The 24,518-nt window shown below is 46.3% G+C and overlaps 1 long non-coding RNA gene across 1 annotated transcript; it reads left to right on the top strand.

Moving 5' to 3' along the window:
* The first annotated feature begins 7,924 nt into the window (after window positions 1-7,924).
* Window positions 7,925-23,568, top strand: LOC109284195 (uncharacterized). The gene is made up of 4 exons (XR_009463671.1): window positions 7,925-7,981; window positions 10,154-10,177; window positions 12,721-12,796; window positions 23,246-23,568. It is a non-coding gene; the product is annotated as an uncharacterized LOC109284195 (long non-coding RNA).
* The last annotated feature ends 950 nt before the right edge of the window (window positions 23,569-24,518 follow it).

Here is a 24,518-nt window from a genome sequence, read left to right as displayed (position 1 = left end):
ACCAATTGCCTCTTTTCTGGGAATAGCCACTAACCCATATACACAAAGGGCCAAAGGCTGTTTAGCCTGCATTCAGCATCTCAGGCAGAAGCCCTCCCCATGCAGCCCAGTACATGGTTTGCTTTGTATTAAATGAGCAGCAGGATTCACAAGCTTACAAAAGAATCAGTTCACTAACCATCAAAGTGGGAAGAAAAAGATTTTAGCCATAGAAACATTTATACCCTTAGCACAAGAGTCTTGTCAGATCAGACAGGATGCTGACAGCAGAAGTGGCTGAAAATAGGTTACCATTTTTTACCATTTTTTTCCAGGAAATGTAATGCTTGTTAAAAGGTAGCAAAGTGACAGCCCTGAACAATGAAGCAGTCAAGGAGGTACAGGACTGGCAACAGAAGCATGACTTCACACACTGTTTTATCACTGTGCCTCAACCTTGATCTGGAAAGACCAATTCTAGGGCAAGAGAATAGTCCAGGTATCTAGTCAGGCCATGGCTTCTGCCTGCAAAGACTACCAGATAGGGCTGTAGCTTTTTTTAATAGTTCAGCCTCAAATATATACTATTTCCACACAATCTTGTAATAGAAGGTCTGTTACAATATCAATCACAATTGAATTTTCCATGTCAGATCCCATTAAGACTATAAGACTTCTAGATTCTTTCTCTGAAAGTAAGAAACTTGGAAAACATAGGACTGGAAGGGACCTTTTGGCTCACTGAGTAGAGTCCTTTGCTAGCACGTCTGATCAGTACTGCAACGATGAGTGAGCAAGCTGGGCACCAGCCCCAGGTACTGATTAGGGGAGGGGGACAGCAGACTGGTGGTCCTTGGGGAGCTCAGTACCGTACAGCAGCAGCCTGCGCTGAGAGCAGCAGCACACATGTGGGGACCCTGTACAGCAGCAGAAGCAGCCTGTGAATTAAAAGCAAATTAGGAGTGGGGTTTCCCTTCCTACCCACATTGGAAGGCTCTCCCAGAACCTTCGAGAACCTTGCAGATGATTAGAAACTCTTTTGATTTCCAACCTGAATTTCTTCCTGACCAATTTATACCCCATTCTACCCTCATGCTGTCCATGCTCATCTTCACCTGCCTGTTTGTCCAGATCTCACATAATCGCCTCATGCTTTCTCCATGTAGTTCCTGGGCATGATACAACTTCTCAACAACTAGGCCCATACCCTGTCATGTATTAGCCCTTCTTAAAGAGCCACTTTTGCCATGCTGCCTACAGTGAATCAGGTTGACTTATATTCAGATTGCCTAATTATTTTTTTACCTTCCTCAGATTCTTAAATAAAATATTAAGAAGTACCAACAGATAACACCCATAGTCTCAGTGAGTGATGTCATAAATAGCATTAAATTGCTTTGTTTTATCATCTTACCTGTATTGATACTACTGGGGTACAGTTCAAGCACAATTTCTAAGAGATTGGAGAGAGGATTATTGGGAGTGTGACAGAAAGGCAACTGCCCTGATTTCCACATCAGAACTTCCCATATGCAGTTCTGAGGTGCAAGATCAAGAAAGTAAAAATGGGTTGCATCTTTAGGATGGACCTATTACGGCCATCACCCCAAGTAGGGAAAGGTGCAGCCAGCAGATCAAGCCACTCGTAGCCAAACGGATGGAATCCTCAGTTAAGTGGCTCAGTCCCACAGTCACTTCAAAGATTTCTGGTCTGTGCCTAGCAAACCAAGTGGCCCTTATTCTGCTAAGCAGCCCTGGACAGAAGGCATAGAGTCATATTCTCCTTTTATTTTATAATTTCCAGCTGATCTGGAGCCCACAAGATGCCGCTGAGAACTTCTGGGAAGTTTTTGAGCCCCTTCCACTATTGCTGACTTTAATGGCACTGAGGGAGCCTCAACAGTTTGCAAGAAAACACCTTTGAGAGGTTACAATATCACCTCCCATTTCTTCCCATTTGACCGCATAGGACAGCCATTACAACCGCCAACATAGTAACTGCCTTTGCACACAAAGATCTCCCTCTCTACAGTGCTTCCCAAGTGCCTTTTCTTTCTCGATCATCCTCCAATCTGTTTTACCCTGAAGAAACCAGCTGCTTATAATAGCCAGATCATTTGTTTTGAACATTTGCTCTGTGTAATCCTCACTTACTTGGTGGGCCTTTGCCATAGAAACCTGCCTTAGCAACAGAGAGGCACAGCAGCAGAAAAACTAGCCAGTAGCTTTGGAAACAGGCAGCCTCATCTCCTCTGCATAGTGACTCAGGTGTTCCATGGAGCACCCCATCTCCTATCTCTTTAACAGTGCATTACACTAAACAGATCAGGTGTTCACAGGAGGATGGGAGGAGAGCAATGGAACATCTGTATTTTGAAGCCACCATTCCATTCAGTGTGCTTGTTACAATTCTATATGCAACTTATTAGGGGGGAAATTCTTGCAATAATTGAGAAAGACAAGGATATGTTCTAACTCTCATTGCCATGGGCATGCCGAGGAAGGGCAGGAAGGGGCAGGGAGGAAGAGGGGAGACAAACAGAGTTGTAAGAGCTGAACAGAGATCTCTGGAGCTATTCCGTTTATGTGATAAAGGACAGACAGAATGCAACAGGGGGCTGGAGCCTGACTCTCTAAGGACTACCATTGACTTCTCGTACAGCCTGCTGCCAGATGCCCATGTGTTCTAGACACATCACCAGCTTTATTAGTTGGCCAGGCTGCCTAAGGCTCCCACAAGCTCTAACTCTACGTAGTTGCTGACATTTCAAACACATGTGCTGCAGAAAATGTAATTTACTGGTGGTCTAGCTCTAGTTATATTATTATCCTTGTCATAAATTTCCTCTTTAATTTTGGACCAGTCACCTAACACTGCATCCCCCTCTCCACTTTCCCTTTCCCCTCCTACCCTCTGTTTCCCTTATCTATAGAAGGGTATATTGTTTTGCAGGGATGTTTTGGGGAGAAACTCATTATTTTTTGTGAAGTATGGCAACACTATACTGAAGAATGCAATAAAATAAGCACATAAGTAAAAAGGCCTAGCAGTGGTGGTACAGTATACCCTCCCAGGACCTTGTTCCCTACCTTTTCAGTGTATTTGCACAAGTTAGGCAAATTTTAACAGGGAAAATTCAGAGTCTGTTACCCTCAGAGCAGCCTCTTGCAGTAAGTCAAACAAGTCTTCTTTTGAAAGCTGAGAAAACTGATACATACGTCAACCACTTGAGAGTGAAGGTACTGATTTAATATTCTTGAACTTTACAAGTAGATTATCTTGGGAGAACAAATACACTTGGCAATGAACATCAGGCAGTTCATCTGTGCAGCAATTCTACATCTATTCCAAGCTCTTGCTGTTATCAAACTTGCCATTTAAGACATCTACCCTTAAATGAGTTATACTTCTGTTTTTCCTATCTTAAAACATTGCTACTGAAATGGCTGTTTCAGCCTAATACATGCACAGTGGCATGATATTTACAACTGCAACTAATGTCAATGGAAATTAGGATTGCATTTGTTCAGATCACTAGGATTGTTCATTTATTTTGTCTGCATCTAGTGCTGCATCCTACATCACTTGCCCTGTTTGTACGAAAGGCTTCAGACTTGTTCCTTTGTTCTTTAGTTTGTTCCACCTTAGTAATGAAGGAATCTCCAAAGAAGAAGTCTGAGTTCTTTTGGTGCTGCTCCCAAATTCTTGAATGGTTCTCTGGAGCTTGCCTAACATTTACAAACCTCTCAAGTACAGTAAATTGGTTTGGAAGAATCATTAGAGGAGCACTACTAGTGCCAGCCAGAAAACTTAGACTGAGCCATTTTCCACTGAAATGGCCATTTTCCATTTTGTTTCAGGAAACCACAAAGGGAAAACAACCCTGACAGTGTCAAAAAGCCTGTTGTGACATTTGTAGAATAAAGGTTTGGGTTTGCTTTTGTTCTCTGTATTATAACATTTAAAGTCAAAACTGAAACAAAACAGCCAGTTTTGTCAAGGGAAATGTTTCAATCAATCTGATACAATTTTTTTCTCTGAATTTTTATTTGCTATGAATCTCTTAAATTTCAGGTTTCTCTTCCTAACGCCACCACCAAATTCTGAACTCTTATATTCCTCTGCAAAATAAAGTGTTTGTTCTCCATACAGCCCTAAGCACTACTACTGATGCCCTATTTTGACCTGGCAGGCTCCAACTTGGAGCCCAGGAGGAAGAGGAAAATATATCATTCATTATCTTAATAAAATGTTGATCTATTCTGGAGGAAAGTGGGTGAAGGCTCAAGGAAGGGCTCTGATTACTTCTGAATCATTCATCCACGTAGGATGGTTATGTCTCATTCTTCCCGAGGGCCGAAGTTTTTATGGCCTTACTCACAATGAAGTGTGAGTTACTCCTTGAGCAATGCCACTGATTTCAAGGGGAACTAAGGAAGGACCAAAGTGGGCCCTATGAGTCTCTCTGCAAAGAGTAAACTTGGAAAACTGTAGCTTTACATTTCCATCTTCTGACTCATTCAGTCATAAACACACCATGCATCGAACTCATTGCTCCCAGTATTACAAGATGACTCACTTGTAAACCCGTGCTTTTCTCCTATTAAATTCTCCCTGCCAGGTTTTTCATTATCTGTTCTGCTGCTTGTGGAGTAATCACCTACAAGAAGAGCTCAGCCAGTTCAGGCTGCATCACCAAATATCTTTACTCTGCTAAGCTGACAACATCAGCCCTTAATTAATGCAAGTACACAGCTTGAATGTCCAACCATTATTTGCAAAGACTGGTACTTTTATGAGTTGTCCTGTTCAACAGAAGCAAATGTTACTTACCAATGCAGATTGCAGAATCAGCCAAATATTTATTAGAAACAAAAATGCACACGTAGGAAGAGAAAATATTTCCTGACATTTTAGGCTAAGTACAGATGTTCAAAAAGCCCCTGGTGGGAAGCATTCTATCGCACTTTACTTAAAGGCTAGAAACAGAAATTACGCATAAACCGGTGTAAGTGATTGGAAACCAGTTCAAATCTGTAACACAATAGATGTGCAGTGCACATAAACCACTTTCAAAATGGCCCAAACTGGCTTAAGATAAACCTGGATGTAGCATCAGGCTTAACTGATTTAAGTTAAATTGGTTTATTGAACTTCTGTTCCAGATCACCTCCAGATTCAAGTTAACCCAGCATCCCAGGATACTTTGCACCTCCCCCACAACCATACCCTTGCAGGGTGGGCAGGCTAGACTTGGCTGAAGCTGTCTGCTCCAGCCCAGCAGGGAGATGTGCTCTAGCGCAGTGGTTCTCAACACTATTTGTACCAGGACCCATTTGTAAACATCAATAGCCAATCCTGACCCAGGAAATAGTTTAAGTAGAAAATTGCCCCCTGGTCATGCCTGTGCCCCTCACTCCCAACCTGCTGCCCCTAGGCCCCAACCCCTTAGTGTGTTGGACATGGAGGCCTGCGAGGGAAAACGCATGGTTTCCCATGTTTTTCTCCTTTAAAAGGAGAATCCATTCTAAAAATTTGTTTGTGATCCTTTCATATATTTTTGCGACCCACTTTTGGGTTGGGTTGAGAAACATTGCTCTAGTGTCCCCAGTTTCTGGCTTGGGCCGCAGCAGGCAAGTGGCTGCATTTCCAGAATCAAAACTGAATGTCTGTTCACTTGCCTATTGGTTGCATCTGCAAAGCTTAGACTAATCTGCAAAGGCTGAATCAATTCAGCCCTGGGCTTTTTGACTGTCTGTACTGAGCCAAAGTGCTATTAGTTAGAGTGAATTCTAACCAAACAGATGAGCTGTTCAGTGAGGGGACTCAGTCTCTGCCTGCACTGGCCAAGGCTAGCAGGTGGGGGGGCACTCCCACGTGCCTCCCAGGAAGCTACCAGAGTGCCCGCCTTAGCTCTATCCCCCTCCAGCTGAGCACTGTCAGCAGAGGCTGGGGGCGGGGGGAGAAGAGGGGGAAGAGAGCCCCCCTGCCATGCAGACCTGGCTTGGCTCCGTGGCTGGATAACAGCCAGCAAGCTGTGTTGTGGGGGCCTCATGGTGGGGGGGCTCCCATCCTCCAGCTGCAGCCCACAGTAGCAGTGCAAGGTCCCTGCATCGCTTTTCATTGTGCTAGGAACTCTGGTGGGAGGTGGGTGGAAAAGGAGTCCCTTTGCCAGGCACCCCCTCCTCTCCCCTCCCCCCTAGCTTTCCAGCTTGGGTTTTTGTTAAGGCAGGGCCAGGCCAGGCCAGATTTCCCAGCACAGCAAAAAGTGGTGCAGGGAACTTATGCTGTTGCTGCTGGCTGCAGCTGGGGAAAGAATCCCCCCTGCTGCAGGGAAGCCTAGCTCAGCTTGCAGCAGGACCTGAGCTGGGAAGCTGGAGGGGGACCTGCCTGGCAGGGGGGCTCCTTTCCCTTAGCTGCAGCTAGCAGCAGCAGCGCAAGTTCCTGGCTCTGCTTTTCACTACACTGGGAACTTTGGTGGTGGTGGTGGTGGTGGTGGAGGGGTGTGTGTGGAAAAGGAGCTAGGAAGCTGGGAAGGAAGTTGGGAAGGCCTGCCTTTCCCTTCCCCCCCATATGAGTTTATGGTGCAGGGAGAAGCAGTGCAAGGAACTTGCACTGCTACTGCTGGCTGCAGTTGGGAGAAAGGAGCCCCACTGTCAGGCTGCTCTGCTGTCAGGCAGCTCCCCCAGCTTGCCAAAAGAGTGCAGAAAGTGGCATACATCGCTGCAAACACCTAGAGAAAAGCCAGTCTTAAATGATGAGGTATTGCTTAGTTTTGATATTGCTAATGTTTTGAAAAATGAGTATATCAAAGGTTTGATTGCATTAAATCTGTTTTTCCCTTTGAAGAAATATAAGACTACCAGTTTGAAATTAAATACACATTGAATTTTGAGCAAAGGTATACACAATTATACCTATACACACATGCAGAACATGACAATATGAACAAATTAACATGAGGAAAGGAGGCGAGGACTTTAGCACACATCAACTGCTTTGCAGTAAATGCCTGTGCACTCCCATGAAAATATGAGAAGTGTGTAAAAGTGTGTCACTACACACACACAGTGTTTCTAGAAAAACAAAAAACCTGAACTGTTAACTAATGTTATCTCTGCCTTAAAAAAGTAAGTATAAAATATAGAACAAGACAAGAATAGAATATTTTCTCTCAAGAAACAAATCATCCTATAGCCAATAAAGTTGAGATTTTCAAGCTTGTTATGAATGGGATAATACATAAGTTTCAGTTAATGTATAACAACAGGTTCCCATATATTTCCATTCAAGAGCAAGCAATTCAAGAAAATTAACCTGACTTTGAATGCGACATAATCTCTTATCTCTCTCACATATATTTTAGGTAACTCCACCAGACTTGCTTAAGCTGAAGGAAAATTACTCTTACAGAGCCACAGGAAAAAAAAATATTATAGTGTAAGGTTAAAGAAAAAGCCATGAGGCATGGACCACAGCATGAATTATTTTCTGGGCATAAAAAAACTTGAAAAAACATGTTTTTGAAGATATAGCCTCTTCTTAGAGCTGTATTCCAATAACAGTTCATTGAAAATAAGATTTTTTAATCAAGAAAATTTTAATTAAAAATGTACTCCTGTTTTTTGATGAAAAATTGTTGAAATTTGAAAAAAAAATCTTCAGCCAACTCTAATTCTGATTAATGGAAAACAAATGACTAATCAGCTCCTTACACATCAATCGACATTTGTAAGTAGCAGGAAGGTTCTTCTTCTGGGCAGAGATGTGCAGAATAAGATGGTGCCTGTGATTGTCACTCTGAATTTTCTCCAGGTCACCTGGTTGTGGCAGAGCACAGGGTGTCTCTGCCACTTTAAGGGCCTGGAGCTGGCAGCCTCCAGGTGCCTGATTAGGGCAGACATTTTGAGGCCTAGGCTGCCTATATAAACAAGGCAGTTTGGCTGTAGGAGGCAGGTAGTAACATTGCCTGGCTTTAACATTGCCGTGAATGACCTGGAGGTAAGGGGGAGCTGCAAAGGGTTGGCAGGAGGCTCCTGGTCCTGGGCATGACCTGAAACTGTACCCTGCTGGGAGTGGGTGGTCTGGTGGGGCTCTCAGTGGTGCGGGAGCCCCCAGGAAATGCCAGGCCAGTTGCCACCCCGGTGAAAGGCGGGTCGGGGTGCCTTAACCCCTAGCTCCCACCACCATCGGGTGGGTTACCCTAGTGTTTGTTGGGGGACCCAGATGGGCCAGTGTTGTGAGGGGCCCAGAAAGGGTGGACCGCGAGAGTGGGAGTGATGCGGGCGTGGTGCTGCGGTTGCCCCCAAGAGGACGGGGAGTAGTGGCACGGTGAGGCCCAGTGACAGAGTGAGCGGCTAGAGAGACCCAGCCCGAAGGGGAGAGTACCCTCGACTGGCCCAAGCCGGGGCCAGGACTATGGTAGTCAAAAGGGCCGGGGGCCCACCGCAAGGGACACCCAAGAGCTGCGGGCCTGGGGTCCCAACTGGCCTTGAGGTGGGCCAGGGCCAGGTAGCCGAAGGTCCCGGGGGGACCGCACCCGAGAGGGGAAAATGGCTTCGGGAGGGCTAGTAGCCTGGATGACGGCGGAGAGGCTGCCTGATAGGAAGGATCAGACAGGGGTCCTGTTAGGACGATTCTGGGGCCCAGTGTGGGGCCGGTGATTAGGAACACCATGATGCCATCTGCGAGGCTTGGGCTGCGGTATTAGGGGAGGTTGGAGTCGCAGAGCGCACCTTGGCATCGGGGCACTACAACGGGCAGCCTCCCGCTTAATTGACATTGATATGCGAATCAATTATCATCAAAGGCGTGGTGGGCAAGATAAGCGGGCGGTTGCCCAGAGACAGGTGGGCGGGCCACGAAGAGCTCGGCCCTGAGTAGGCCTCTTGTCACGGTGACAGGCAGGCGGGCCACAGAGTTCGGCCCCAGGAGGCCACCTGTCACACTGGTATTACCTATCTCTTTCTCCATCACTAAGTGGTAATTTTTAGCATTTGGGCTAGATCTTCTTTTCTGCTGTCTAGAGTGGAGGAGGTCTCCATATCTTATCTGGCATGAATAAGAATGCTATGCTGATGTAGAAGCTGTAAAAACATGTGATGACAAAAGGTTTGCATTTCACCATTGGCTGAACACTAAACATTGGGGTAAAAAATACTAATCTAAAAGGCAGAAGAGAAATGGAGCGGGTGGGTGTAGTTAGTTACAGAAATGTATTTAGAGTCCAAGGTAATCTCTAGGTTTTGAGCAAATTAGAGCAGGGGTGATCATTCTTGAGTGCTCACAAAGTCATAGACATGCTAGAAAACAAATGATAAAAAACATTTGTATTTACAAAGGCCTAATTTTGCAGATGCCTGATTGAAAAGTTCTCGATAGATTTTTCATTCATTCACTTTCTGAATTGTGATACTATAAGGTGCATGATGTAGGAAGAGAAATAGGCCCATATCCAAAATACTCAGTTACTGCAGTAATGTGGGCCATACAAATATGTCCCTGCGTAGGAAACAGTTGCTTAAAAAAAAGCCTAAATGTGTTGAATTTCAGGGCATGCTGCAAAACCCATAAGCTTTCCTGGGCAAGCTGAGTAGGTAAAGGTTCAGAGGGAGAAGGTCTCCCATCGCACTGGGCACATCTACATGTTCATTAATGCGCAGTAGTTACTGAGCATTTAATTTAGTACTTGCTTAATGAAGTACTAACTAAATGTGCAGTAACTATAGTTACTGCACACTAGTGCCAGCAAATGCCTTTTTAGTGATGCTACTGTCCAGTAGCATAATACTACACAGTAGCATATTAGCACTGTCCATGCTGTGACACGCTACTGAGCAGTGTTATTAGGCTACTGCGCATTAAGCAACTCGTGAACCGCACCCACTGAGTCCATCTGTTCATTTTGTTGTTTGGGTTGCCTTTCTGCATTCTGTGAGATGGGTTGGCAGGCTGGCATGACTATTCATTTTGTATGAGATGATCTAATCAGTGCACTGGCTGGGACCTTTTCATCTTCATTTTAGAAAGCTAAATGCACACAGTAAAAATCTAATCAATGTGTTATTTTTCAGGACAATTTATGTAATTTAAATGGCAGCCTAGCTGTTTATTTATAGGCTGATCCTTAGAGTGATAACTAATCAGTGTCTAACCTCCAGCTGTTTTTTTCAGGAGGCCAAGTCACTCTTCTGCAAGGTACTCTTATTATGACACTCTTCTGGGAGGTGGGAAGTGAAGGTTTGAGCTTACCAGGCAAAGGCAAAGGAACCTGGGCATCCCATCTCCTGGTGAATATTATAGCTGCTAGGCTATCACATAAAAGGGAAGCACCACTTTAAGTGGAATGAAGTGATAGCTCCTTGACTCTTCAAAGGCATGACTTAAGCATCTAACGTCAAACTAGGGCTCAGGGCTGTGAATCCTAAGTGCAGGCCTAAACCACGGAGAGGATTGGACATACCTTGATCACAAGCATTCTCTGTTGACTATCCTAGGCCATTTTCTACTCCATCTGCTGGATGTTGTGGATCCCATTCTAAGGTACTTGGCTCTTGGGAGGTTATAGGGAGTTGAAATGCCAAATTCAGGGCTGCAGATTCCTTGCAGGGGCAGGAACCTCAGAGGTGAGTGTTGCAATACTCAGCAATGCAACATCTAAGTCTGTTTCCAAATCTAGTCCTAAATGACTTGCCCAAGGTCACTCAGAAAGTCAGTGACACAGAAAAGATTTTAATGCAAGTTTTTTACAGGTCCTAGTCAAGTGCACCAGCCACTGGACCATGCTTCCTCACACTTGATATCAAGGTATTAGAGGCTGACAACTCTAGGAAGAGATTAAAAGTTCAGATGTTTGGCAGGCCCAAGATACCATATAGAGGTCCAATATGTCTGTCACTTATTGGTGTCTTTTAGTAGCTTTCAGTGGTAGCAGGGCCTAGAGCAGGGTTAGGAAACTATTTCAGCTGGAAGGCTGCTTCATGAGTTTTGGTGAGCTATTGAGGACTGCAACAGTAGCCCTGCCCCTTGACAGGTGCCCTGCCCCTTGGTCGCTATCTTGGGACTGGAAGTTCTGCCCCCCCTGAATCCCTGACTTTTGCCACCAGAAGTCCTTCCCCTTACTTATAGAAGTAAAGGGGGGGTTACCACCTTGGAACTGGAAGTGGGGGGAAAAAAAAATAAATCGCATACTAAAAGTCAAACATCTACTACAACATGTCTTAGTTTGGTTTGAAAAAGTATTTTTGTCCTGATTTGTGTATGTTTGCATAGTCTATATAGAGGTGATTGCATAATAGCTAAAAAATAAAGTCTTACTCTTGTATTGTGTGTGTGGGTGGGTGGGTGGGTGGGTGTGAGCATATGTGGGGTGTGGTTGGGGGGGGAAGCCCTGCATGATGGAGCCAGCTGCCTTCCCTTTTCCCTGCTGCCATGTGCAGCAGACAGGACTCCACTGGGAAGCAGGAGGCAGGGCTCCCTGCCACTTTTGGTGGAGTTTCAGGAGCTGCACATAGTGGCAGGGAGTAGGGCCAGGCTACCAGCTCCATCGTACAGGGCTTTCCCCCCCCGCAGTGGCACACGAGTCCTGAGAGCTGTACATGAGGCAAGCCAGCCTAGTTCCACTCCTTGCCACTGAGAGCTCCACGCTCCGGGTGGGCATGAGGCCTGGGCTCTGTGCTTCCACCAGCTCCAGCCCCATGCTCCTTTCTTCTGCCCAGCTTCAGCTTCCCTCCCTGCTGCCCAGAGCAAGTGTTGCAACAGACACAAGGAGCTGCTGCTGGAGTCTGAGGAAGCTGAGTATGTTCACAGCAGTGTCAACAGTGGCCCTGCCTGGAAGCTGTGCATGTTGACCAGGGCTCGGGCCCTCCCCTGCATGCAGGTGGAAGCAAAACGAATGGGCTGGGTTGGATACAATTAATTGGTGGGCACCCATGGCCTGGATGAAAATCAACTGGTGGGTGGGATCCAGCCTGTGGGCCATATTTTTCCCAGCCCTGGCCTAGAGTAAGGCCATTCAGAATATTTCAGTGTTGGCTGACCCCTTCTGACACTTAGTGGGCAGAAGTAAGAGAGTCTGTAGACAAAAGGGACATTATGTGGCTGATGCTGAGCTTGCAGAATTTACATGATGAAGCATCATTTTCAGACAGTATTTTGGGGTTTTATTGAATAACAGAACATTATTTAAGCCACTACAAAAGATTAGTGCAAATTAAGAAACAGCTCTTTTACAAAAAGATGCATCCTGATGCAGAGAGTATTAGAAGGATGCAGATTAGGAACATACATTTAATCTTTTTTTTTATTATTATTTGACTTCCCACTAGTCTTCTTGCAAGTCTTTGGCAGAGCCTGACTCCTCTGATGGGTCAACAAAACAGACAACAAGGGGTGCATCTACACATGCAATTTATGCTATATAGGTTTACTGCACAGTAAACCAGCCCTGGGCAGGCATCTACACGTGCAGCCATTTGGAGGCAGATTTGCTCTTCATGGCACTAACCTGCTCTGGCCCTACTCCACCCCCCTGCAGCAGCCAGGGGAAGTTGGAGGCTCCAGCCACAGCTGCCTGAGGCCAGGGGCACTCTTTAAAAAACAGCCCCACATGGTGTTCCCTGGCCATCTGCATTTCTGACCTGGAACAGTCTTCAGTGTGCTGGTATAACCCTCTTCAATTGTCACCAGAGCCTGTGCAATGGCTGACAACCATCCCACTATGATGTCTGCTCCATTCCCAGGTCCTGGAAGTGACACCCTGTGCCCTGGGCTCCTGTTTGCCACGCTGCTCACCGTGGTGACTGCCTCCTGGCCCAGGTCAGTCTCTTTCCTGTTTCTACACCCTGCCCCGTGCTGTGCAGCCATGTGGCCAGGATCACTGCAGCATCTCAGGCCCCCTGGCCCCATGCTGATGCTTTCCAGCCCCTAGCTGATTGCCTGGACCCTGGAAGGGATGCCAATGATGCACATGTGGATGCTGTCATTGGTGGTGGGGCTGGGCTGGGAGACAGTGCTGGGGTCCATGCAGGCTGCTGCGGTCAGCGTGGGGCGACTGCTGTGCAACCCAATGGCCAGAGGCAGGCAGCAGGTGGCACAGGCCCCCTGGGTCACAGCACAGTTTTAAAGGCCAGCCTGGGGCAAGCAGAGAGCCGCTGCAGCCCTGGGGCTGGAGAACTCTGAGCCCCATGGCCCTGAGTCTAGCCCAAGGGTAGCCCCCCTGGTGATGGGGCTGACTGGTGGGGCAAATTTGCTCCCAGTCAGCATCTACACATGTGTTACTGCACAGAAACTATGGCGCAGTTAATTTGCTTCTGCATTTGCAGGTAGCAAACTACCCAGCAGTAGACTAATTTACTGCACAGTGGGTGTGTGACACTAATTGTGCATTAGCCTAATAACACTGTGCAGTAGTGTGTTGAGCAAAACCAGCCTAATACATTACTGTGCAGTAGTATTAGGCTACTGTGCAGTTAGCATCTGTAAAAACCCATGCACTGGCACTAGTGCATTAATTTAGTACATGATTATCCAAGTACTGAACTGAATGTGCAGTAACAATGGCATACTAATGAATGTGCAGATGCACCCAGTAACTGCCTGCATGTGTTGATGGTGGCTCTTTACCACACAGTAAATTAGTCTACTGCATTGTAAAGTGTCTTGTGTAGACCCACCCAAGTAGCTGGAAGTACTATTACTCCCATTTTAAGAGGAGGAAAGAGGCTCAAAGACACTGAGCTATTTGCACAGATTTTACTCTGGAGGTATACAGCAGTCAGGAAATGACTCTGGAGCTCCTGATTTCCAGTCATTTGCCTTAATTAAGGAAGGCCAAATCACACCCTGGTTTGAAAATCCCACTATGAACAAAATATGTGTAAACCCCCAATTGGGTTTGGCTTGGGGCCTTTCTTGAAAGAAAATGAAGTATGAAATTTTTTAAGGTGAGGACTGTATTGACAGTGCTATTGAAGTTATACGTAGAAAAGAGCTTTAATTCAGCAAGCCAATTTCTGATCTCAGTTGCACTAGGCTTAAAGCCAGGGCAACTGCATTGCCTTCAAGGGAGGTACAGTGCTCTGGCTGTATCCTGTTGCAAGCGTGATCAGAATCTGGCTCATGGTCTCTTAGTAACAGTTACAATGCTAGGAATACATGCTCTCTGAGGAAAAGAGGAAGATCTGGTTTCAACAAACAATGCTATTTTGTGCATTTTTGAATAGATTTCTGGCCTACAATGTCATAACTTAGTTAAAGACAGGTTAAGATTTTCTTGCCAATTATAGAAGATCTAGGTAAACATTTTGATTTCAATGTGATGCTTCTTATAGTTTGCACTATAACATTTTTTACAGATTCTTTCCCTGCTATCTTTTAAAAAAAAAACAAGCCATGATTCAGCAAAGCACTTAATACATCCTTAACTTTACCTCAGTGAGAAATCAGTAGGTATTTAGGATGCATAATTTTATATTTCTTATCTGTGTAGCATCATAGCTGCTAAAAACATGAAGTTGTATTTAACAAGCCCAAAAAATAACAGAGATCCCTGGGGTGCTTGCAAGTTCAGGGTGTCATGACTTCAGCAATGATTTGTGTCAGATGGTGGGATATAAAGTCACAGCATAAATCTCTCTGGGGAGTAAGGCAACGAGCAAGTCTGAATCATACTTTCCATTTGAGGTAAAGAGAATGAATCAACACAACAAACGTCAGTGAAAGTGATCTTTCTTTCTAATCATGTAGACTGCACCCTGATTTTCTCACATTCTTATGGAAAGGAAAGGGGCTCTGAACACCTTCTTAGATGGTAACTCAAAGATTTCAATAAATAAATATTTTCTAGTGTTATCCCCCCTGGCATTTTTATGATGGCAATCCCTTTACTTGCCTTATTAGACTTAGGCAGAAACTATGCTTCCCATTTGCAGAAGCAGCAGCAGCAACGACAAATAAGCCCTGACAAAGTTAGAGGGGTAAAATACTGATTGTTGTTGTTGTTGTTGTTGTTGTTGCTTTGTTTTCTGTTTGTGGAAAGAGTTTCCAGGACAGCTTTGATTATAACCAGCTTTTTTTGGTTGGTTGGGGTTTTGTGTTTTTTTTTTTTGTCTTAAAAACTGACTTTTTTTTATGCTGACAATAAAATATCTCTTTGTCCCTGCACAAGTTATTTCCATTGGTCAATCTCTCCCAGGGCTCTTGTTTTTTTTAAGCCAGTGGTGGCCAGTCAATAAGGGGCACTTGGGTGCCACCTCATCAGTTTCAGAATGACATGGTCAATGTCATGATTATGCTCATGCACGATGCATACACAACAAAAAGTTGAATATGCACAGTAAGCACCTTGAGGCAATCGCCTTACCGCCTGAGCAGTGCATGAGCAGTAGAAACACGTGAACAGTTAGAATGGATGGCAATAACTACTTGTTTAAGCAGGCAGGGGGCACCTGTACTGATGCCCCAGCATGGGCAAAGAGCTGTTGGGAGAAAGGCAGGGGGCACCACATGGGCACAGACACACAAGTTTACAACAGTGCAACATGGCATAATGGAGCACATACATAGGCTAGGGAAAGACATTACACGTGAACCAATTTAAGTGAGCAAAAACTGGTTTAAACCTGTAACAGAACATAAGTTTAGTGCACATAAACCAGTTTCAAAATAGCTGAAACTGGTTTAAGATAAATCTGGTTGAATGTAGTATCAGACTTAACTGATTTAGGTCAAACCAGTTTATGTAACTTCTGGCCCAGACCTTTTCCTGGTTTAAGTTAAACCAGGGTCGCCCAGTATCCCAGATGCTCTGCAGCCCTGGGCTATGCTGTCTGTTTCAGAGAACAGAGTTGGCTCTGCCCCTCTGCTCCACAGCCTGAGCTCTGGGGCATACTGCAGGCACAGCAGGGTCTGAATTGCTTCCTTCTGCCCTGCCCTCCCACCCCCTTGCTGCTCCCTGCTCAAACAGGGATCCCCCTCCCTCCCCTTTCCCATGGAATGGGCCCCAGCCTCACGGATCCTAGGCATGTGGTATGCTAGTTAATGCTGATGGGGTAGGGGTGTGTGTGTGTGTGTGTGTGTGTGTGTGGGGGGGGGGTGTCTCCAATTTCACTGGGACAGGCAGACATAACGGTGTCCACTTAGGGCTTTTTGGAGCTAATCAGCAGGTCAGCTGGTAATGTCCCTCCATTCCTTCCTTGGAAAAAGCTGTTTAAGAAGATCTTGAACTAATGAGAGAGGCTTTTATTTTGTTGATGGGCTGATAAATGTGATGTTATCAGCCCCCTGCTGGCTCCCTCACCTGCCAGGTTTGCAGACAATATGAAAAAGCAGGGAGAGGGAGATTGAAAAGCTCAGTATCATGAACAGATGCATGCACGCAACACACACCTTTGCCTCAGAGTGCTAGCTGGGGGCTGGCAACACTCCTACCCCTTGAGCAGTGAGCAGGGAAAAGCCTGGAATGGCGTAGACAGGGTGGAGTCTTACACCCCTCCCTACTCAGGGCATCCTGCTGGAGCCTGGCCACCCCCTCTCAGCTCAGCACCATGGAATGGAAGGGGGGAGCTGATCTAGTTCCCCCCAACTTCTAGCCTGAGCCACTGCAGGCATGTGTCTGCATTTCTCCAGTTCAGACATTCCCATCTGTGCACTTGCAAACTGGTTCAACTTAGGCAGGTTAGACTAACTTGCAAAGACTGAATCAATTCAGGCTCAGGCTCTTTGAATGCCCATTCCTAGCCATAAAGTTTAGCCCTACAGTAACAGAAATCACTCTACTCCAGTTTAAGATTATTCTGCCAAAAACCTGTGTTAATGATATACATGGATAAGTGACACAGATGTATATGCCATGTGTCCAAAGCGCTAGTCAATTTGAATGGACTATTCCTGGGTAGCTTTTTATTTCAGGCATTCACCTCCACAGAATCACATTTGACTCAGAAGATCTGCATGACCATTGACGATGCATAGCGGGGGCACGTGCACCCCCTGAGCTTGGCAGTGCACCCCCTGCAAAAAGTGCTGCTGATGCTGCCAGCGGCACCTGTGGCTGGTCTCCAATTGCTGCTGGCCTCCACCACTGCTGCCAGCAGCATGCGTGGGTGGTCCCCGACCGCTTGTTGGTACTTGCCCCCCTCATTCTTCCTCCTCCACTGATAACACTGTGATGACTGCCTGCGGCAGCTCGCCACTGCCACCACGGCCCTGCCACCACCATCACCGCTGCCTGTGGGAGCTCGCCGTGCCCCCCCAGCCTCTGGGGGCATGCAGCATTCATGTTCATGACATATTAATGATATCATTAAGATCCATGAAAATAGTTGTAAGAATACAGTAGGAGCGTATATCATTTTATCTTCTTCATCATCCTTGTGTTCTGCTAATCAAAGCCTGCCAACCGGTCTGAACTCATCATCTAAAGATATAGTAAACATTTTAAAGTGATCTGTTGAGAGATTACCAAAATTATTTGAGTCCAGTTCATTTATAGATCAAAATGATCTTCAGCTGCTCTTTTGAAAAGCAAATCTAAAATATGGTTCCAGAAGTAAAAAGCCTCTAGTTAGTTCATTAGTTAATTGCTCTCAGTTACTTTATTTGATAATATAAGTACAAAGAAGCAGTGTTCAGCTATAAATAGAACTCATTGAGATATGGAGTACAGTAATTTGCATAAAGGATGTGAGAAACTGATGAGCTGTAATTGGTAATGGAATTTGCAAAGGTTCACTAACAACCACAGTTTGAGCAGGTAAGTTTTGTAAGTTGAAATAAGTATACAGTTTTGAAGATTTTTACGTATTTATTTTCGGTAGGTCATGTCAGTCATGACCAGGGATCCTGGTTTTCCTTGATAAAAAAATGACAAATTCTCTGATTAAAAAGTATAAATAAATCTCAAATTCTCTGATAACCCCCCCCAAATACATGATTACAATTAAAGACCCCCTCACAGCACCCCCAGCCCTGCCCCCCCAGCCCTGTTGGAGGGGGCTCCCAGCTGCCAGGGCTATGGGGCCAGGGACCTGGGTCTGCAACCCCCTCCCCCCCAGCAGGAGGCAGTGGCTGCTTCTCAGCTCCCCCACTGCTGCAGGTTCAGGTGGGGGAGTCCAGCTCGCTGCTGGGGCGTGCACTACCCAGAAGACAGTGGGGAACTGTGCCCCCCCACATCTCTGCACAGGGTTGGTGTGGGGTGGGCCACACACTGTGGGCTTGGACAGGGCAGGGCTAGCTCCCTACCCTCCCTGCTGCCAGGGTCTCTGCAGGCTGGTGGGTGCGACCTGCCCCAGCAGGGAACAGCAGAGCTGCGTGAACAAGCTGCTTACTACTGCAAGCTCCATGCTGCCCTGGCGACATGCCCCCCGTGCACATAGCTGCAGTGAGGGCAGTGGGGAGGGGATGCACCCCTGAAAGCTGCCATGCTCACAGAGGGCACATCACTAGGGTAGCACGGAGCTCTCGGTGGCAGGCAGCTTCTCTGCATCGCCCTATGGCACAAGGTTGCACCCGCCAGGGTGAGGACATCACGGGGAATGGCAGCAGGGCAGGAGCCCAAGCCTGCAGTAGGTAGCCCACCCCCACCCCCATTTCATGCACAGATCTGTGGGGTGCAGGTCCCCCCTGCCCCCAAGAGTGCATGCAGCAGCAGGGAGCCAGTGTGGCCCCCCTCCTGCCCTCCAGATGAGCCATCTGCGGCCCCATCCTGCCCCACACTGGGGCCCTGCAGCCACACATTGTGGACCTGGGCCCCAAACCCCAAGCACTTCATGGCTGGGCAGCAGCCCCAGTCCCAGCCCCAGCCCTGCCCAATTCCCTTCCTCCCTCCCTCCCTACAGGGGCTCAATTCCCCCTCCCCCCATACTTACCTGCAGAAGCTGCTCTCCAGGCTGCCTGAGGCCATGTTCATATACATGCACATGGCACCCCCTGCCTGACTACCCTCCTCCCACTTCTTCCTAGCCCCCTGCAGGATGGAAATCTGCCAACCTGCAGAGGGCTCATCCCAAAACTGCAAAATTTGCAGGCTTCTCTGGTAAAATGAGAAATCTGCATTTGCATCCAGTAAAAGGTAAAATCTGTGGTTTACTACGTTCTTGCGTGGGAAATGGAAAACCTGGATCCCTGGTCATGACAGCACATTTTATATATATAAAAAATACCTATGAATATGAAGCCATTTCCCTATATTATTTTGTTCCTAATGAAACTCTGTGCCTTAAAATCATATATATTGTAGGCTTGTGCGAAGTGGCTAGTATTCACTTTGGATTTGGCCAATTTGCAGGACAGTGATTCAATTCAGTGATTCGAAACACTGTCCTGAATCGATTCAGCCGAATCTGATTTGGGGATTCAGCTGCCATCGAATTGGCTGAATCGGCCCCATCCACTGCCCGCTCTCCCAGCCCCATCAATGGCTTCCCCGCCCAACCCCAGCTCCCATCTCTTTGAAAAAAAAAGGCCCAGAACTCACTGGCTGCTACCAGGTGGGAGAGGGGGCGATCCCTGCTGCTCTCCACTGCTCCATGTTGAATGAAGCTCTGACAGCTGCTGCAGCAGTCAGTGGGTTCGAGGCTTTTTTTTTTTAAGGAGCCAGGAGCTGGGGCAGGTGGGGCAGCCATGTGGCGGGGGGAGCTGGGAGAGTGGGTAGGGGTTGGGGGGCTTGTGACATAGCCCCCCCATGCAGTGTGGGGCACTGGGGGGCCAGTGGGTATTGCCTCCCTGCCTGGCATTAGCCGGTGAGTGGGGGCTTTTTTTTTTAAAGAGCTAGGGCCGGGTGGGGAAGCTATGGGGGGGTGGAGCTGGGAGAGCAGGCGGGGGTTGGAGAGTGTTCAGGGGGTCCCCCACGGTTCCCTCCCCCTCCTCCATCCCTCTCCACCCCCTACTTACCAGCAGGGGTGGGGACTGCCTAAATCTCTGAAGCTGTCTGAATCTTTGCCAAATTGATTCAGAGAGCTTTGAATCAATTTGGACCTTTGAATTGAATCAGGAGACCAATTAAAATTTAGAGATTCGGCCTCCAAATTGGGCTGAATCTTCTCCAAATTGAGTCAGCACCTGAAGCTTCGCACAGTTCTAATATATTGCTTCATCAACTTATTTGCATAACATTATAGAAACCAGAGTGTTTCATACAAGACAGTAACTATGTTTACAGGAGAGAACTGGACAGAACAGCCTGAAAGAGTAGCAGAGTCATAATTAAGCACATACATGCTTCTTATGGGTAGAGGCTGCACACCTCCCCACTTTCTAGAACAGAAATATTAATAAGAGTCTCTCTCTCTCTTATTCAGTATTTCAGCCAGGGTAAGAAGCCGCTTGATTAATTCACTGTAGTTTGTTTTTTGTAGAGTTGCAAGTATGGTCATTTTTGACTCCATTATGATTTGTTGAAGAAAGTACTCAGTGGGTGTGTCTACTAACTTTGACTAACTCTGTAGTAAATGTCTTGTGTCTACACATAAAGTGATGCAGTGCTATTAGGTGGGAGTAAACTACTTAACTCTGTGGCAACACATGTATAGACACTGGAGTGGCTGGCGAGGGCACAAGGATACTTCAGTGCGGGGGCTGCTTCCTGGCTAGCCCTGCATGGGAGCAGTCTTGTGCCCCAGCAGCCCCTCTACAGCACATTGAGCTGGGTTGTGTCAGCCCTGGGTTGGCAGGCTGAGCTTCTGGGCCCCCTGCCAGCAGGGGCTGCTCTGACCTGGCTCAACATGCTGAATTCCCAGACACACATGTAAATGCGGTGCCGTGGAAACAAAAAACTCTGGTATGATAAGCACCAGAGTGTATTTCTTTGACTTAGTTGTATATGTAGACATGTCCAGTGCTACAGAAGGATGGATGGGCTAGGTTTTCCTGGCCCTCTGGAAATTGTATAACACAAATATGTCAGGAGACTTGTTCTGTTAAATAAAGGGCTTCATTTAGGCTCCCTGGAGTTAATGAGGGTCTTCTAATTGATTTCACTGCACTCTGGATCAAGAACTAACTTCAAAAACAGCTAAAAATAATTGCATTATGACATTGGCAAAGAACATTGGCAAAATCAGTCAGAACCCTTTCCAGCAAAATGGACATGAAGTTATTTGTCCAATTCAGCTGCACACAGAAAGGAAGAGAGCACAACATACTGCAGAAGTGTGTGTGTGTGTGGGGGGGGGGGAAGCGCTTTAATTAGGGTGGCTCCAAGACCCATTCTAATTTAAGTGCCTGGAGCGTTATGTATCAGTGGCCCCACACTTCAAAATGGGGCACTTTATCTAAAGCTCATCAAACAAGTTTTAAAGAGTTTCTGCTGCCATTTTTAAGTGCAGGATCACTGATAGATGAGATGCGGAGGCTGACAGTAATTACTACACTCCATCAGACTTGATTGAGTCTGCTCTGATACGCTGTAATTACAGTTTGTCAGAGCCACCAGCTGGCTCATCTATAGGCACCCAGAAGTATTAGATTTAATGCGCATTACCTAAAGTGCATCAATGAATGTGTAGATGCATCTAGTATGTGGTTTAGGTTTTATTTTTTCTACTCAACTGCATATTCTTACTTATATATGATACCTAATCATATAACCACAAGGGATTAGACAAGTGAATTTATGAGGCACCTGCACATAGTAAGCGCCAACCATGGGAGCATCAGCCAGTGGTGATCGCTGACCGCCCACAGATACCACCAGTAGTGCTGGTGGCAGGGTGGTTAGCCGCGACCACCTGCAGGCAATGCCTTTTCGTAGTGCGTGCACTGCCATGCTCAGGGGGTGCATATGCACCCATGTGCACGCCCTACGTGTCGCCAGTGGGTACTAGGTTGCTAAGGCACCAAAAGGCTAGGTTCTACCAATGTATTTTTGCACTGCATCCCCAGAGCTCTAAAGGTTGTCAAAATGCATAGTCTGGCCCAACTACTTCTGGCTGCATGCGCCAAATCCAGAAACAGGGTGGGGAAGACATTCCTGGGGGTGTGAATGGTGGGTGTTCTTGAGAATGTGATGTTCTCAAGATCTCCACTTATAGGGTGCTTGAGAGTAAATGGAGTGGTCATGGGCTTGGTGCATGCAAATAGCAGGTGGGACATGCTGTTTTGCAGCACTCTTGAGAGCCTCAGGGATGCTATATATAGTGTTGTGATGCACAGGTTCAACAGGTTCAACAATGGGTCTAATTCCATTTATGTGGCTTATGCCTTTCACCTTTATCCTCAGTTTTGTTGTGCATAGACAATTTCAGATCAGTCTAGGTCATTTTCCTTCTTTTTTCACTGTTTAATGCTTGCCTTTCTCCACCCATTTCTCCCAAGATAAGAGTCTTTTTAGATTGATTTGATTCTTATACATAATTGTTAGGTAAACAAAGTGAAAGAGTCCTTTAGTGTAAAGTTCTGCACCACCAGTTTTTTCTAAATCATATTTGTCCACCACAATATACATTTTTCCCATTACATCTGTGCTGTAGTGAAGAATGGTGGCTCTGAAACATTATTAAATGATTAGAACCTCAGAATCATATATCTGATGAATGCAACAGTGGTAGAAATACCTACCTGCTACATGAAATGAGCTATAAAGCAACAGCAAAGCATTCAGCTGTATCTGTTAGTTAAAGCATTGTTCATTACCTGGGAAAAAGATGCTAAACGAATTACAATGTCATTCACAATTATTATTCAGAGAGACTAATTTAGGGATTTGGGAAACAAGCAGTCTGTTTTGATAGCCAAGAAAAGTTCTTTAACTCCACAGGAAAGACTGAATGATCAGAAGTGAAGTACAGTGAAAGATGTGGTAACAAAGATGAGGACAATATATGACAAAGTATGGGCGTGTGATGCTAAAGTGGTAGACAGAACTTTTTTTAATAGAGTGGAAAGGACAAGCCGTATGTGGGAAGGGGTGCATGAGAAGAGACACAGAAGATTAGAACATACTAAAATGGTGAAAAAACATGAGACCAGAGCCCCTCAGTATGGTATACCAATGGAAAACTGGCTGAACGCCAGATCTACCTGTCTCCAGTAGAAATCTGCTTTGGTTAAGAAAGCTACTGTCTCGCTCTGGAGAGATGCCTGGCAGGTCACAGGATCTGGCCACTGTCTTAGGAGTCTTAATAACCTTTTTTCTACTAAAAGACTTGGCCATTTAGGATGCTAAGTGTTAAATTATGTAGCTTCTTGTGTCTAAAAGAGGCAAGAAATACTACCAGTTTAGAGAGAGGCTGAAAAAAAGTCATCTGCAGAATTTCCCACTATTTGTAGATGGCAGTTTTAGAAGAAAAAAGCAGCAAACAAACTGGACCTGGAACATAAAGAAAGATGTTGTTGACTTTATGGGAAGCTATTTAAAAGTGACAAGGCAAACACTCAACTAAGAGGGAAGAGAAGCTGCGAGAAGAAACAGAAGCAAAATAAAAGATGGGTGCTCTGCTGAAATACAAATACTTTATGTGCTCTTCAACTAGTTCAAATATGTCCATGTTTAAATGAAGATTTTATCATGCAAGATGGTTTTGTTCTTTTTTTTCCTCCTTCTGGCAACCTGTGATTCCAACATTACACATTCTGCTATGCATACTCCTCTTTGTTCCCTTGTTCTGCCTTGAGAAGCAGAACGCTGTTGCTTACTTCAGGGACTATTTTGTCATGCACAGTAAAAAGAAAACTAAACCATGTTAATTCACTCTAATTTAATTTGGAGAATTTGCATTACCTGCACCTGAAAGGGCTCAAGGGAAAGCAGGCACAAAGCTAGGTTGACAGAGGTATAAGCATGAATATACTCTGAACAGAATGCCCCGATCCAGATATGAATTATCAAAAATTCAGGAAGAAGCACTGTAGTATATGGACTGCTTATGAACATCTAAGCATCTACACATGCAAGCACATGTGCTTGCAGCAGCTCAATGGAAGTGGTGCAAATTTGAGACGGGGCTTTTTGCCTCAGCGCACATGCCTGGACATGCAGTTTGGTGTGGGGCAAATTGTGCCACTTGGGACAAAATAACCCTGCCTGGCTCCTCCCAGATCTGCAGGCAGGGAGAGCTACAGCCTGGGTAGCCCAGCAGTATAAAAAGCTGCCGTGGCAAGCAGCTCAGGGCTACTCTCTCAGGAGCTTCTGCGGCCCGGCCAATTGGTATCTGGGGACATTACCCCTGTGCCAGCTGGACTGCTGCAGCAGCATCCCAAATCTATTTTTTAAAAAACCCCGAAATCCATGTAGCAATTAGAACAAAAGACCACTCTACACCCCCCACCCCCCCTCCCACATACAAATATATAGGGGGGTGGGAAGAGGTGTGGGGTAGGCGGGTGGGTGTGTGAGTGGGTGTGGAGGGATGTGGGTTGGTGTGTGGATAGGTATGGGGCAATTGCGGGGGAACTGTGGGTGTGGGGGAACCTTGTGGAGGGGCTGCTCAGGAGGGGTAGGTCTCCTGGTCCCCACAGGGTGCAGCCCCCACACACAGCACATGGACTACCCCCCCTGCAGGGCCCCAGCTGCCCCCAGGGGGGCCTGTGGTGAGGCAGCGTG

This window comes from Alligator mississippiensis, chromosome 7 (assembly GCF_030867095.1).
Source record: "Alligator mississippiensis isolate rAllMis1 chromosome 7, rAllMis1, whole genome shotgun sequence".
NCBI lineage: Eukaryota > Metazoa > Chordata > Crocodylia > Alligatoridae > Alligator > Alligator mississippiensis.
This window is presented reverse-complemented; position numbering and strand designations above follow the sequence as displayed.